Genomic DNA, 13292 nt, shown 5'->3' with positions numbered 1-13292 from the left:
TTCCTTCCTTCCTTCCTTCCTTCCTTCCTTCCTTCCTTCCTTCCTTCCTTCCTTCCTTCCTTCCTTCCTTCTGTCCTTTCTCTTGAGGCCACAGAAAAAAGGAAAACTGTCTCTAAAGGCTTTAAAAAAATTAAAAAGACCTTACATTTATCATTTTTTAAATCTCAGGGTTTTCAGCTCAGCAGTTTAGTAGGTCTGACTCACCGCTTTTATCTCTTGGGGATGGCAGTTTGGGAAGCAGATTTCATTACAATAAAAGAACAGGTGCCATTCATATCCTTAACATTTTTTTAATATCACTGCATAACATACATCTGCCGTACTGCAACTACACAAAACAGAAGCCCTAAGGACTATTTGCTGATTATTCCACACCATTTTTCTTAAGAGCAGGACTGTTCCCCTGTTCTGGTCAAACTCTAATTAACAGAGCGATAGCATCACTGTAGCATTGTGCAATTCCTATTTTAAATAATGTTCAGTGTGTACCACTGCCCTTTTCTGTCAAAGTATTACTGTGTGTTTTGGCACAAAGATATCTGCATTTCTATATCTTCTACCAATTTTACAAAGGTTTTATAAGGCTTAATGAATGGAAAATGCTTTGAAAAGCTGTAGATAAAAGGCAATTTTGAAGGCAGTCATTAGTAGTAAATACCCTCATCAGAATTTCTCTTGTTAATCCTTTCTGCTCTGGCTGTGCAGGCAGTGCTGACAGACCATTCCTCCAAGGTTATTCTAATGCCACCTTACAGACAACCACCCTGAAAGTCACTTATAGTCACAACCCTGCTGCCACCAGTGTCACCCGGCTCAGTTTAAATTGTGCGACCTTAACACCACAGAGCAATAGCAAAAAAAAAGAAATTCATGGACTTTCTACGAGTCCCGCCATTAAAACTAATATTGTGTAACTGGAAATCAACCGCTTCAATTAATGGGAATATATGGCCTCATTTCGTAGGCACAACCTTTCCATTTGAAAGCTCACTGACATATGGGTTCCCACTGGTGCTGTAATTACACCGTGCCTAAAAGTCATCATTAGTTTAAAGTGTGGAGGTGCCTTTTATATATATATGTATAATGAACAGTCTTGGTTACAAGCTCTTTTCTTTCAGCACCAGTTACAATGGCACTCATTCGCTGCGTTCCCAGTTCCTCCGTGGCTGCTCCATCCCCCTTGGCGTCAGCGGGGAATTCCAGGCTGACATTACCTGAGGACTGCTGGGTACAATGCCCCTCTTTAAAGCGCTCTGTGGCTGTAAGACAATGCAGCGTTGTTGTCCGTGGGGTCCAGGGTGAGGCCATTAAAGCTCTGCACCCCATAGTCCTGCTGGAATGGGAACGTTTATCCCACTGGATAATTGGGACTTCGACAAATGAGACGCTGACGGTAGCCTGGGGAGAGTGACTGTCAGAGAAGCAAGAGAGAAAACTGCCCTCCGAGCGCCTAACTGCACTGAGTTCCCCAAATTTGCATTTCTAAGGTCATTTTTAACAGTCATTCTAGTGAGAGATGCTCATGCAATGCTGTGGCACTGGGAGCATCTGGCTGTGTTTGATCAGGAGGTTGCCCGTATTGCCTCCAGATTAAGTTTTTGCCTTGCTTTTCTTTAATTAAATAAAAAAGGTAGGTTTGTAAGAACAATATTTTTAAGGTTTGGGGTGTGGACAAGTATGTATTTGCATCTTAATAATGGATGAAAGCCTTTACTTTGATCTGCAATGAGCACTTCATTTTGGATTTCAGTATTTCAACAACACTTGTATAGTTCAGAGGGAATGTTTACCTGAATTTGAAGTAAATTCCAAATGAAATCTTATGCAAATAGGAGCAGGGAGATATGTTTAAAGTCTGTCAAAACTAAAAGTTTTGATTTTTGTAAATCATAGTGTTTGGCTTTTTTGGGGGCCATGAGTATTTCAATGAAAGCAATATATGATTGAAAAATGCCCATCAATGTCAAGGGTCTGTATTCGTCACACACTTCCAGTAATCTGTGTTTTGGTTGTGCATTTGACAGCTGTGGGTCTTGTAGATCCTCTAAGCATTTTGTTTCCTCAGACAGCCCCTTTAACCCTGAAAACAGACCCCCCACACCCAGCCACATTTCCAAAGGAGCACCAGAGAGGCACCAACATTACTCAGATCGGAGCAATGGAGTGGGGACCATTTATTTTCCCTCACCATCCCACCAAATACCTAGGAAAGACCTGGAGTTCTTAAAAACATTTGGGCCTGAGGTCAGTGGAGATGGAAAAGCATCTTTTTATTGAACTACACAAGGTCTCATGAAGCAGCTGTCTTGTCACCTATTACGTATGAAATGATTTGTATCAGTCATTTTTATGTCTTCTCTCCTCAGGCAACTTCTATTTGGTGAGCAAAGCACCTGAGCAGGTGTTTTCCTGTGCTACAATGAGGCCTGGTGGTGTCACTGAAACGGCGGGAAAAACAAAAACTCTCCAACAACACTTTTAGTGACACTGCTTGTGAAGGCTTGGATGCAGCCTGGAATTCTGAGTCAGTTTGGGATTTGGAAAGCTACACAGGGCCATGTCAGGATTTGTGCTCACACTCTCTATCTTCCAAGGTGTGTGTGATGCTCTCCCGAAGCGGGCTTGAAGCTGCTCAGTCTCTGGCTGTTTTCTATTCTCTTTGCTGTTAATTATTTCTGGAATGTACTTGGCTGTTGTTCAGCCTCCTTTTCTGTGTTGTGGAGAGGATTGAAGGAGCCAGGCCGAGGGAAGGGACCATTCCTGCAGCGAGGGAAGGGCAGCAGCGAAGTGCTGTGTGGGAGGATGTCTCACAGTCAGGCACAGCCACCAGCACAGGCTTGGTGTGGATCCCACAGGAGCTCTCTGAGCTTCCACTGCAAGGAGCTGTAGGAAGGGGGGTGTTCCTGACTCATCCTTGCTGTGTGAAATATTTACGTGCACAGTCTGTGCACCCGGGTTAGCTCAGCCTGAGACGTGCCCTCAGCCCTCTGAGCCGCAGGAACGCTCCTCTCTTTTCCAGAGATCTCTTTTCAGTTAAGAAGTGCTGCTGTTTGCTTTGATGCACAGCTCTCCAGACCTTCACCCAGCTCCTCACTGCTAGCTCGGGAGCATTTCCCCAACTCACACTTGCTTCCTTTCCCTCCTGGGAGCACCCCATGATCCCAGCTCAGCCTTCCAGCACAGTCACCTACATTTTCCAGCCTCCAGTCTGCCTGAGCTGGGAATGCTGTCACACCAGCAGAGCACAACACAGATCCACTTGACCAGATTTCACCTGGTACAGCCAACTAAACTCCCCCAGGCCAGTCATTAGGCTGTGTTAATTATGGCAATCAGCCTACCCAGTCTGACCTAATTATAAATAATTAGCTTATCCCTTTATTTCCAAACCTCTTCCCTAGTGAGACGGTACTTTTAAGATTTTTAAACTAGCAAAAGTTCCCTCGCAGAGTTGCTTTTCAGGTGGAACAACCTTGGCATTAAAGGCCCAAGTCCATGAGAAAGGCATGGCCAGATCTCACAGACGTGGGGGAGAAGGAGCTGTCTTTTCTTCCTTGAGGAATTACAAGCCTTAATTCTTAAGGTACTTCACTCTTCTAGGGCATTTAGTGGGATTTTTAAAAATACCTATAGGTACCAAAATGCCCATTTGCCTAATAAAAATATTTTTTAATGCCTATTTAAAAATCTTGTGCTTTTGGATTAGAGTGCAGCCTCTCAGAACCATTGTAACAAGAAAGTGAGCATGGCACAATCATGCCCAGTTATGCCCAGCACCAAATAAGATCATTGCTCTCAGCACCCTCTGGACATAATTTGACACCAAAATGTTAAAAATTATTTTCTTTCAGTGAAAACATGCAACATTCTTATTTTTGCTGCTTCACAGCAAAGAATTGTCTATTTGCCTCTTGTCTCGAGTTAGACAGTAACTAATCCTCACCGGAAAGACCAACTCCATATGAAGCCCCGTGGCTTCCCAAGTTTATGTTTTGCTGCTGTCATTTAGGAAATGAGCCCTGCACACGTGGGTGGTGTGGGATCTCTCAGGAATAGCGCACTTGCAGGAAGTGGATGGTGTATCCTTGTAGCCTCAAAACATCACTCCAAATGACTCTTCCAATAAAAGCTCTTTGAGGACCTTTCTAAATCCTTCTTCCTGACCCAAAAAAATCATTTTTTCTTGAGTTCCTGTAGGTGATTTTCACTTGTGTCCATACCTCCATGCCAAGCAGGATATCCCTGAAATTTTTGCTCTTTTCCTGCAGTTCTCCCTCCATGGCCAACAGTTAATAGAGATTCCTGTGGAGGAGAGCACCCCTGGGACTTTAGGCTTTGCCCACCCACATCTGGGAGAGGTTGTAGGTATTTCCCCTCTCCAGACTCCATGCCAAGAACAACTTTATACTATCATGCCCTGAAGGACCTCTTCTCCTTACCTTTCCCACTGGAAATGATGCAGTTTAAGCCAGTCAGTGATGTCAGCCTAAAATCATTTTGAAATAATTCTCATTCCAAGGATTTGTGCTCCTGGCTCATTCACACTAAAGCAAAGTACTCCCAAATGTGTCAAAATTTCCTACTTTGAAAACTAAGTCGAAGCTCATTAAAGCCAATTTATTTTCCCCCTCCAATGGCTCCCAGGTTCTGTGGATCAACCCCTGTTTACAGAATTCTCCCCAGGCTGTCTCATGCCTTGCCTTGCAAACGACATTTGCAAAGTTTAAAGCCACCTTTATTTCTATGCAGGGCATTTACCAATAGTTAGATCTGTAAATAACAAAGCTCCCTGCCTGGTCAGGAAGGCAGCCTGTGTGATGACATTTTACTCCAGAAAAGTATTCCAATGACTTCAAGTGGAAGCTGACTGAAAAAAACCTACTTGCTCTTTGCTAGCAATTCTAAGCACAGTCTGGGGAGAAGATAAAGTTAACCTAAAATGGAATTTTTCTGTTTTGTGGAGTATGTGTTTCTGGACCCTTCATATGGCATTGGCACTGGGATAAATGGATGACTGGGCAATGCAAGTTCCTGCATTCCGTTCTGCTTTACATGGGAGAAATGTTCCTGGGTCATGGAGAGTGCCTTGTTACAGTAGATGTTTTGTGCCAATTATCACAAATAGCTCTCATTTGCAGAACAAGCTACTCTAACCAATCTCTCTGAGTTTTCCTTGTACCTCTGTAGTGTGAGCATTATTTTAACTGAGTACTGGGCTGTTAGATGTGCTGGGTGTGCTGGTGACACTGCTGGGATAGAGAAGTGCACTTTGTTCAGGATGGCAAATTATGGAATCATAGAATGGGTTGGGTTGGGAAGGACCCTAAAAACCATCTCTTCCCACCCCCTGCCATGGGCAGGGACACCTTCCACTGTCCCAGGCTGCTCCAAGCCCCAATGTCCAGCCTGGCCTTGGGCACTGCCAGGGATCCAGGGGCAGCCCCAGCTGCTCTGGGCACCCTGTGCCAGGGCCTGCCCACCCTCCCAGGGAACAATTCCTGCCCAATCTCCCATCCAGCCCTGTCCTCTGGCACTGGGAAGCCATTCCCTGTGTTCTGCCACTGCAGTCCCTGAGGAATTGTCCCTCTCTGGTTTCCCTGCAGCCCCTGCAGACCCTGGGAGGTGCTGTGAGGTCTCCACACAACCTTCTCCTCTGCAGGCTGAGCAGCCCCAGCTCTCCCAGCCTGGCTCCACAGGGGAGGGGCTCCAGTCCCCTCAGCACCTCTGTGGCCTCCTCTGGACTCTCTCCAACAGCTCCATGTCCTTCCTGTGCTGGGGGCACCTGTTCACAGGTGGCACCACACCCCAGCCCAGGTGAGGCCTCAGGATAGCAGAGTAAAGGCAGAGAATCCTCTCCCTCACCTGCTGTCTGAAGTATGGTATATTTTGGTAGCATAAAAGAATAAATAAAACCCTCCTGATACAAGCCCTCTGTTATGGATGATAAATTAAACCATACTTTAAAAAACCCCCAAACCTTGGCACACTTTAAGCTTCATTTCTCAGTGGATTCTTATTCTTGCTTTTATTCTAACCCTCTCACATCATCTGTCTTGTCTCTTGTTTTTGCCTGAGTACTACAAAATGCTCCTTTACTCTCTGGCTCCCCTTTGCAACCCATTATCCTGCCCCAGAGGGAGCTGCTGCCTATCTCCTGTTCCTTGCAGGAATTCCTGCATGCTGCTAACCTTTGCCTGCCTTGTACCAAGAGCTGCTCTCCGCTGTCTCTTATCTCTCTGATCCAGGCAGAGGTGTCAGAGTGTCCCAGGGAGCCATTAATCAACACCCCCCCTCTGCCATCAGTTCCTCAGAAGCTCTCTGAGAAACTGGAGTGCTTTTGGAGGTCTGCAGCAAACAGCACAAGAAGCTTTTACCACCAATATCTTTCATAGATCCTCTAACCTGATTGATGGTAATACTGAGAATTAAATATTTATGGCTTAGGGGCATGGGGAAGTTTTGAAATACATATTTTAAATCTGTGTGAAAGGAGCAATGTCAAGGCATGTCAGGAGCTTTGAGCAGTGTTTGGAGGAGTTCTGTCTCCATTCTCTGCTGTTTCCTTCCTTCTTCATTCCTTCCCCACTCTTTCATTATTTTATATAAAGAGCACACTCAGGAAGTAGATAAAAATGGTAGATAAAAATCCCAAAAAGGTGCAATAGAAGACAGAAGCTGTCTCAGGCTTTTTGTCTATTTAACCATTAGAAAGAAAGAAACAACCTGTCATGTTTCACGTTGCTGAAGGCAGCCCAAGGCAGGGACTATATATACATCACAATAATGAATAATTTACTATGGCTGTATCATCCAGGACTATGATCTCATGCTCTCCTCCTCTTCCCACAACAAATGGAAGCTCCCACCAGGTCTCACACTTTGTGGCTGGAAGATCCACAGAGGTAAAAGGACAAACATCTATTAGCAAATCAATCCTTCTCCCTTCCATCTGCAGGCATCCTCTTCTCTGCAAATGCTGAACATGCTGGAGGAAGTTTTAGCCTCACACCTTTAAAAACTCCCATGAGCTCCTCATGGCATTTGGGATGTTCAGACATTATAGGGTTTTTAGCCAAGTAGGCCAGTTTCAGTGTTGTGAACTGCATTTTGGTACAGATATTGCCTTCGATCCTAAATAGGCCAAACTGTCCTATTAATATTCATTCTGTTTACCTTAATGACAGCAAAGAAGTACTTGGGCAAGGTTAAAGTGTGTTTCATTCCCTCAGAAGATTAGTGACATTTCTGTAATCTAAAATGTGAAGCCCTCCATATCCCAGATATGAAACCTGACAGCATAATCTTTTATTCCCATTCTAAGCAACAATTTGCATGGGTGAGCATTCTCAGGATTAGTTGCATAGTTCAAAAATGTCCAGGGCTTGTTTAGGATTAACAGACTGAAGAAACAAGACATTTTTAAATTAAACTGCTGGGGTTTAAGGAATGTTTCCTTAATGGGTCATCACTACCTTTTTTCCTGACTGAATGGATTTTTCTAAACCACATTGTATTGAGAAAGACTTTTCATGTCAGCTAAAAATACAAAGTGTTTGGCTACATGATCTATAGAAATCAAACAAAGAAACACTATTAAACATAAGAATTTTCTTCTCTGCAGGCCAGCATAAAGTCCATGCCCTATATAAATGCTCCTGGCAGCTCTTCAGAAAGGCTGACTTCACCTACAATTATGAATTTAGACCCAAAGTACTGAGCATACGAATTGATTGCTTCCATAGGTACCATTAATTTTCTTGCCCACCCCTTTCTTGATTCAAGATTAGACTTCAAAAAGTGAGCCCAGGAAACAAATCAGCAGCGTCTGAACTGAGGTCTGGTGGAACCTGGGACCTCTGAAAACACAAAGTACAACTGAGCCATAAATTAAGATCCCCCCAGTCCGGAGCATGGCTGCTTTGAACACAGCACACTCCCTTCTATTTGGGCTCAAATTGCAATTCCCTCTACAACCTTTGATCTTCTTATAAAAGAAATCTGAACAGCCTTTCTGCATGACCAGGAAATCATTTTGAAGTTCTGAGTTCTCCATCTCCCATGTCTCTGCAGGGCCTGCTGTGTCTAATTCCCAGTCAGGTGGAGCTCTCCTTTTCCAGCATTCCAGACGTTGTTTTGGAAGAAGGCTTCCAGCACCTACTTATCTACAGAGAATGATCTGCCCACCTGGCATCAGCAGCAGCTCCTTGGGAGATCCCTGTCTTTGCAGGAAGGGTAAATAGTGGGATCAGCTTAACCATGACAAGTAAAGGCAGCATTATCCGTGCTTTTCCTGATTATGGTGAGCTCTTTTTTAACATCTTCATTGCACCAGGGAAATCTGGTTTTAATACTGGCAGATAGACAAGGTGATAAACATAACAACAACAGGGAGTGCAGCCCCAGATTTATCTTCATGTGAACACGGTGAGGTTCCATGGTTAGTCAGTCAGCAGAGCATTTAAAACTGGAATTTGAGCATCACATTTTATGGGCTTGGGCCTGGGACTAGAGAACTGTGACCCACCTCCCTGGGAGCCAAATGTCAGGAGTCAGACACCCATCTTTGTGTCTGGTTGAGGGCTCAATCAGATCTACAAAGGACCTGATTTCCAGAGCTGGCAGAACCAGAGTGAAACGGAGACAAGAGGGAATGCAGGACTTTGGCTGGTGTTGGGAATTCTGAGGTGCAAAGAGATGTGCACAGGATGACACCAGCAGGTGACAAGGACAGGGCTCTTACAGATTGCTCTTCTGGCTCTGCAAATCAGTTCTATAAAATATTCATTCAGGTTGCATATATTGAAATTGCTCCTGCCTATCAAGTCATGTTGAGGTCTACAGATCTCAGCATTTTCGAATCAATGTTTCAAGGTGGTCAGCAAGTGCCCACTTTTTTCTTTTTTTTTTTGCTATTTTCTACTACAATCAATTTTTCAAAACCAAGACCAAAAACACAGCATGAACACAAATTAGAGACTTTCTGATTTGTGGTGATCACACATCAATACTGAAATCTAATTAAATCTTAGAAATAAAAGAATTGATGGCTAACTAAGCAAATTCTTGAGTCAGAAATGGTAAGGAATATGCTTATCTAGTGCAATCAAAAGGTTGAATAAGGTATCTGATGTTATATTACTTTAGGAAAAAAGTCCAGCTAAAACTTTTCCAGGCAGATTCAAATATTCTCACACAGTATTATCATTATCAAAATATTTAGATATTTACTGCGATATTCATTAATTCAGATATGTGCCTTGAATTCTGTCTATCAGAAAATTTGGGTTTCTGTGTGATTACTATTTTCTATAGAACCCAATCAGAGATGAGATTAAGGGTATTTCAATAACCTCTGCAGCTGATTTTCAAGTCCTGCTTTGAACCAGCCAGGGTCAGAATTTTAGCAAAGATCAGTTTTATCACTGATTAGTGACTTGAATTAACTCAAGTCTTAAACCCATGGGAATTAAAATGATCTGGGTCACATGTTTACTGAGAACATCAAGCTGTATATCAAGTTTTTAGCTGAGAGTTTTGATATTTGTCCTTCATCCTAAATCTGGGTTTTTCCAACCAGAGAGGTCCCGTGTGGAGTTCAGAGCAATGTTGGGCTCAGAGCAGTGGATGACCACCGTCCTCAACACTTTCAGTCTGAAACAAGACAGAGGAGGTTAAATGCAGCCTTAACTCTCTGCTGCAAGCTTTGCCTTCCAATTTACTTACAGATAATGTGGGGTTAATACTCAGATCTGTTTCTAACTGGATTTTCCTCAGCTCATGTTTGTATTCCAGCTCTGCAGCCTTTGTTGCATGAAGTCTGGGGACTTATGGCTGAATGGAGGATAATGCAATCAGGACTGGAATGAGTTCTCTTCAATCCTCTGTCCCACTGTAACAAAACCAGACTGGATGTGCACACAGCTTCCTGAAATCTGCAAAGTTTGGAAGAGAACCCTGTGATTTTGGTCAATATACTCAGAAAATATCATGGCTTCATGGTTGTTGCTTATATGAAGACAAATTATTATTACTTTTTTTTAGGTTCAGAGAACATGAGGATATTTTCTTGCGTAAGAACAGTGTGCACTTTCCCCCAACAGAGAGTCTGTCTCCTCTATTTACTGAAAAATCCAGGAGGAAAAGTCCTGTAACACTGAGGCTGTGATGGTTTCTATGACTTAATGTTAAATTTGGTGAGATCTGCTTTAAAAACCACTGTTTGCAGGTTCTGTAGCATTATTTGTGTTTCTGTTGAGTGGAGTGCCTACACAATCCTCAGTTGATGTTCAAAGTTGGTAAACATTTTCCACAGCTATATTTCCTCAGCAATTCCCTTACTTTTAATTGCAGTATTTCTTTTTATTGCTCTGATATTTTCCATTAGTTTCTAAATGGAGCAGATGTTTTTCCATCAGTTTGGGATTTTTCCTACCAAAATATTAACTTCTCTTTTCGATTTTGTATCTCATGCTTAGGGCTGGGAAACCTTTATAAAGTAGCTGTTCCTTCCTCATGGCACCAATGTTCTTCCAGCCCAATGCTGTGTTTCGTTCCCAGAAAAATCTGTCACTGTGGAATTGCAAAGGGATTTGATAATTAAAGTATAAACTGTTTTTCTTTACAAAAATGTATGATTTCTGTGGTTTAGACCTTAAGAATAAATCAACATAACTGATTTCAAGAGAGAGATGTTAACACTTACTAAGGCTTTACCTTTTTCAGTTTCTTTTTTTAAAGCCTTTTTTGTAAGCAGCAGGAAATGAATATTCATTATACTGATATTTAAATTGGTTATGAGAATCTTATACAAAGCTTTTTCATGGGCAAATATGAGAGATTTATCCCAACAATATTTCTTTCTACTCCTCTGAAATCCAATCCAAACCCAAACCTCAGATTTGGTTTTTTGTCACTGTTTTCCATTGTGCCATACCAACCCTTCCATCAGCTATTGACAGAAAAAAGAAATAAAATCCTGATAAATTACTCCATAATGACTTATTCTTTTGCTTGAGCCAGACAGAGTTAAGCCTTAAATTTGCTATAGAAAAGGAGAAACTGCAGTGTACTCAAGACACTCAGACTTATTTAAAACTGAGCGTGTGTTCCCTTTTTAAAAGATTTCTCTCAAAAGGTTCTTTCTGAACCTACTACCACTTCTGAGGGCTTATTTATCCTTTGCAGTTGACAAGCAATTTTAAAATAAAATATCACAACCACACAATTAAAAAAATATGTATCTGCACAGGAAAAGAAAGACAGAGCAAGACTACATCCAAATTAAACTATCAGTGTTCTCAGTGAAAGACAATGAGGAGATGATTTTGTAAGTGTTCTCAGCATTCCCACAAATCACTGTGCTATTGATGGCTTATATTTGGGGTGAAGACACTTAAAACTTCAGAGGCTTGAAGTATTTTCTTTTCTTTTCTTTTCTGAGTCTTTGCCATTTCCATTACCTGTCTCCATGTTACGTTATACACAACTGCTTTTGTGCATTGTAATTTTCAATTACGCTTCAATTTTCTAATTGAATAAATTGTTCTGCTCGAACATAAGGCTCCAAAGGTGTGCGAAAACACTGGATCAGAAAACCCCATCATAATGAATTGTTTTATAAAATACTCCTGTTTCGTTAGAGATTTTATGTGTCTGAATGCTTGAGGTGAACAGGAGGTCAGGCCACGAAAAACTGCTGAAAGCAGCCTTTTTAAAAGTCAGAGCATTCTAATAAGTGGTGATGAGAACATGAGAGAGTTCCAAGCTGCTCCTCACAGTTGTTAAACCCGGGAGATAAAATCCCTGTGTTTTATCTTGTGTTGCCAATGATTCATTATCCACAGGAAAAAAAAAAATCAAATACAAGACAGGGATGGGAAGAGGAACAAAGTTTACTTTAGATTTTTATTGTTCATAAGATGTTATCTACATGGAAAAAGATGAACATTTTCCTACAAACATGAACTTAATTTCTTCCAAATACATAAAGTCTTCTGCAGTGAATATTTGGTGGCCTGCTTTTCCTGTAGTCTCATGTTATTGACTGTATACCTGGGTTTCTTTAAATTTTATGTGCTAAACTTATACCTCTGACAAGTCTTCAGAGTTCACTATTTTATACATGCAGAGAAAAGTTAATGAGAGTTTAATTTTAAATATTTGTCTTCAATAAACACATACAGACATATGGTGGTTTTTAGTGAAAGGCTCATGGAAAGGTTCTATTTATTAGGGCAAAAGTTATGAATGTGAACTCTGTGGAGCTGTTCATTAAAAATATTTTGTTTACGTGTATTCAGGAGATTCTAATAATTGCAGTACAATAGATGGGAACCTTGAGCTCACATCAATAAATCTGGATGGAAATTGGGGCTTGGAGAGCACCTTGTGGTTCAAATTGAAAGGGAAGGAAACAAAGGAGGAACTTGGCAAGGAAAGCAGAAAGGAGGTGTTTAACAGCCAGTCTGGATGGTTCATCAGCCAAGATAATCCTCTTAGTATTCAGATGTGATAAAGCAGCCAGATGTTTGGGAAGAAAAAGAAGGTGAAGGCTGTGGATGCACAGAGATTTACAGGTTTTTCCCTCCCGGTGCCTTGAGGATGTAACAATGCAGATATTTGGTATTCCCTTGCATTCACAGTGGTGCAGCCTCAGCCTGAACTGTGTTATTGCAGGAGGGGATGGAGTCTGAGCCTTACCAAACACACAGTCTCTTCAAAGAAGAGCATCCCTGTAATGGAATACATTGCCAAACCCACACCTGTGTGAGCAGTGATTTCTAAGCACTTCAAGGATATTCAGTCCCAACAAAGCTCAGAAGAAGAATAACAAGGGATGGATTCGATTTGTTTTCCGAGCTGATTCATTCTTTAAATTTTGGAGGTAATAATTAGACAAACAGATCTGATCCCCGTAATGTAGGGATGCTGGCAAAGAAATCCTTATCTTGGCAAAAGAACTTGGGTATTTTTCCTCGGTTCCTTCCCCTTAAAACTTCTGCTTCAGCCATTCATAGCCAAAGGATTCCTTGGATTGCAGTGCTTGTGTTCTGCACACAAACTCCTGCAACAAAGCTGTCCCCAGTGCTCCTAAGACTATGCCCTAATGTTTTCCACAGTCACATTTCTTTCGAGATGAATGTCTCAAAGTGAATAAAACCTTGGAATTATGTGAGCAGCTCAATTGTGAAAGAGATAAAGATATGAGCAGGAAGTATTTTTATTTAAATTCCAAATTTCACACAATACTTCATATGGATATATATACTGTTTAACATAGTTGCACTACC

General features: G+C 41.8%; 1 long non-coding RNA gene across 1 annotated transcript in view; it reads left to right on the top strand.

Annotated features, from left to right (window-relative positions):
* The window catches only part of LOC121664368, a 21440-nt gene extending 9180 nt beyond the window's left edge, over positions 1–12260 (top strand). The window contains exons 2-4 of the long non-coding RNA XR_006015988.1: positions 2370–2597; positions 8074–8302; positions 9796–12260. This is a non-coding gene — a long non-coding RNA (uncharacterized LOC121664368). The remainder of the gene's footprint in view (positions 1–2369; positions 2598–8073; positions 8303–9795) is intronic.
* The last annotated feature ends 1032 nt before the right edge of the window (positions 12261–13292 follow it).

This window comes from Corvus kubaryi, unplaced genomic scaffold, assembly GCF_017639235.1.
Source record: "Corvus kubaryi isolate FWS band 111438036 unplaced genomic scaffold, C.kubaryi_AGA036_p1.0 37300, whole genome shotgun sequence".
Taxonomy (NCBI): domain Eukaryota; kingdom Metazoa; phylum Chordata; class Aves; order Passeriformes; family Corvidae; genus Corvus; species Corvus kubaryi.
The sequence above is the reverse complement of the archived record's forward strand: the minus strand, read 5'-3'. Positions and strand labels throughout refer to the sequence as shown.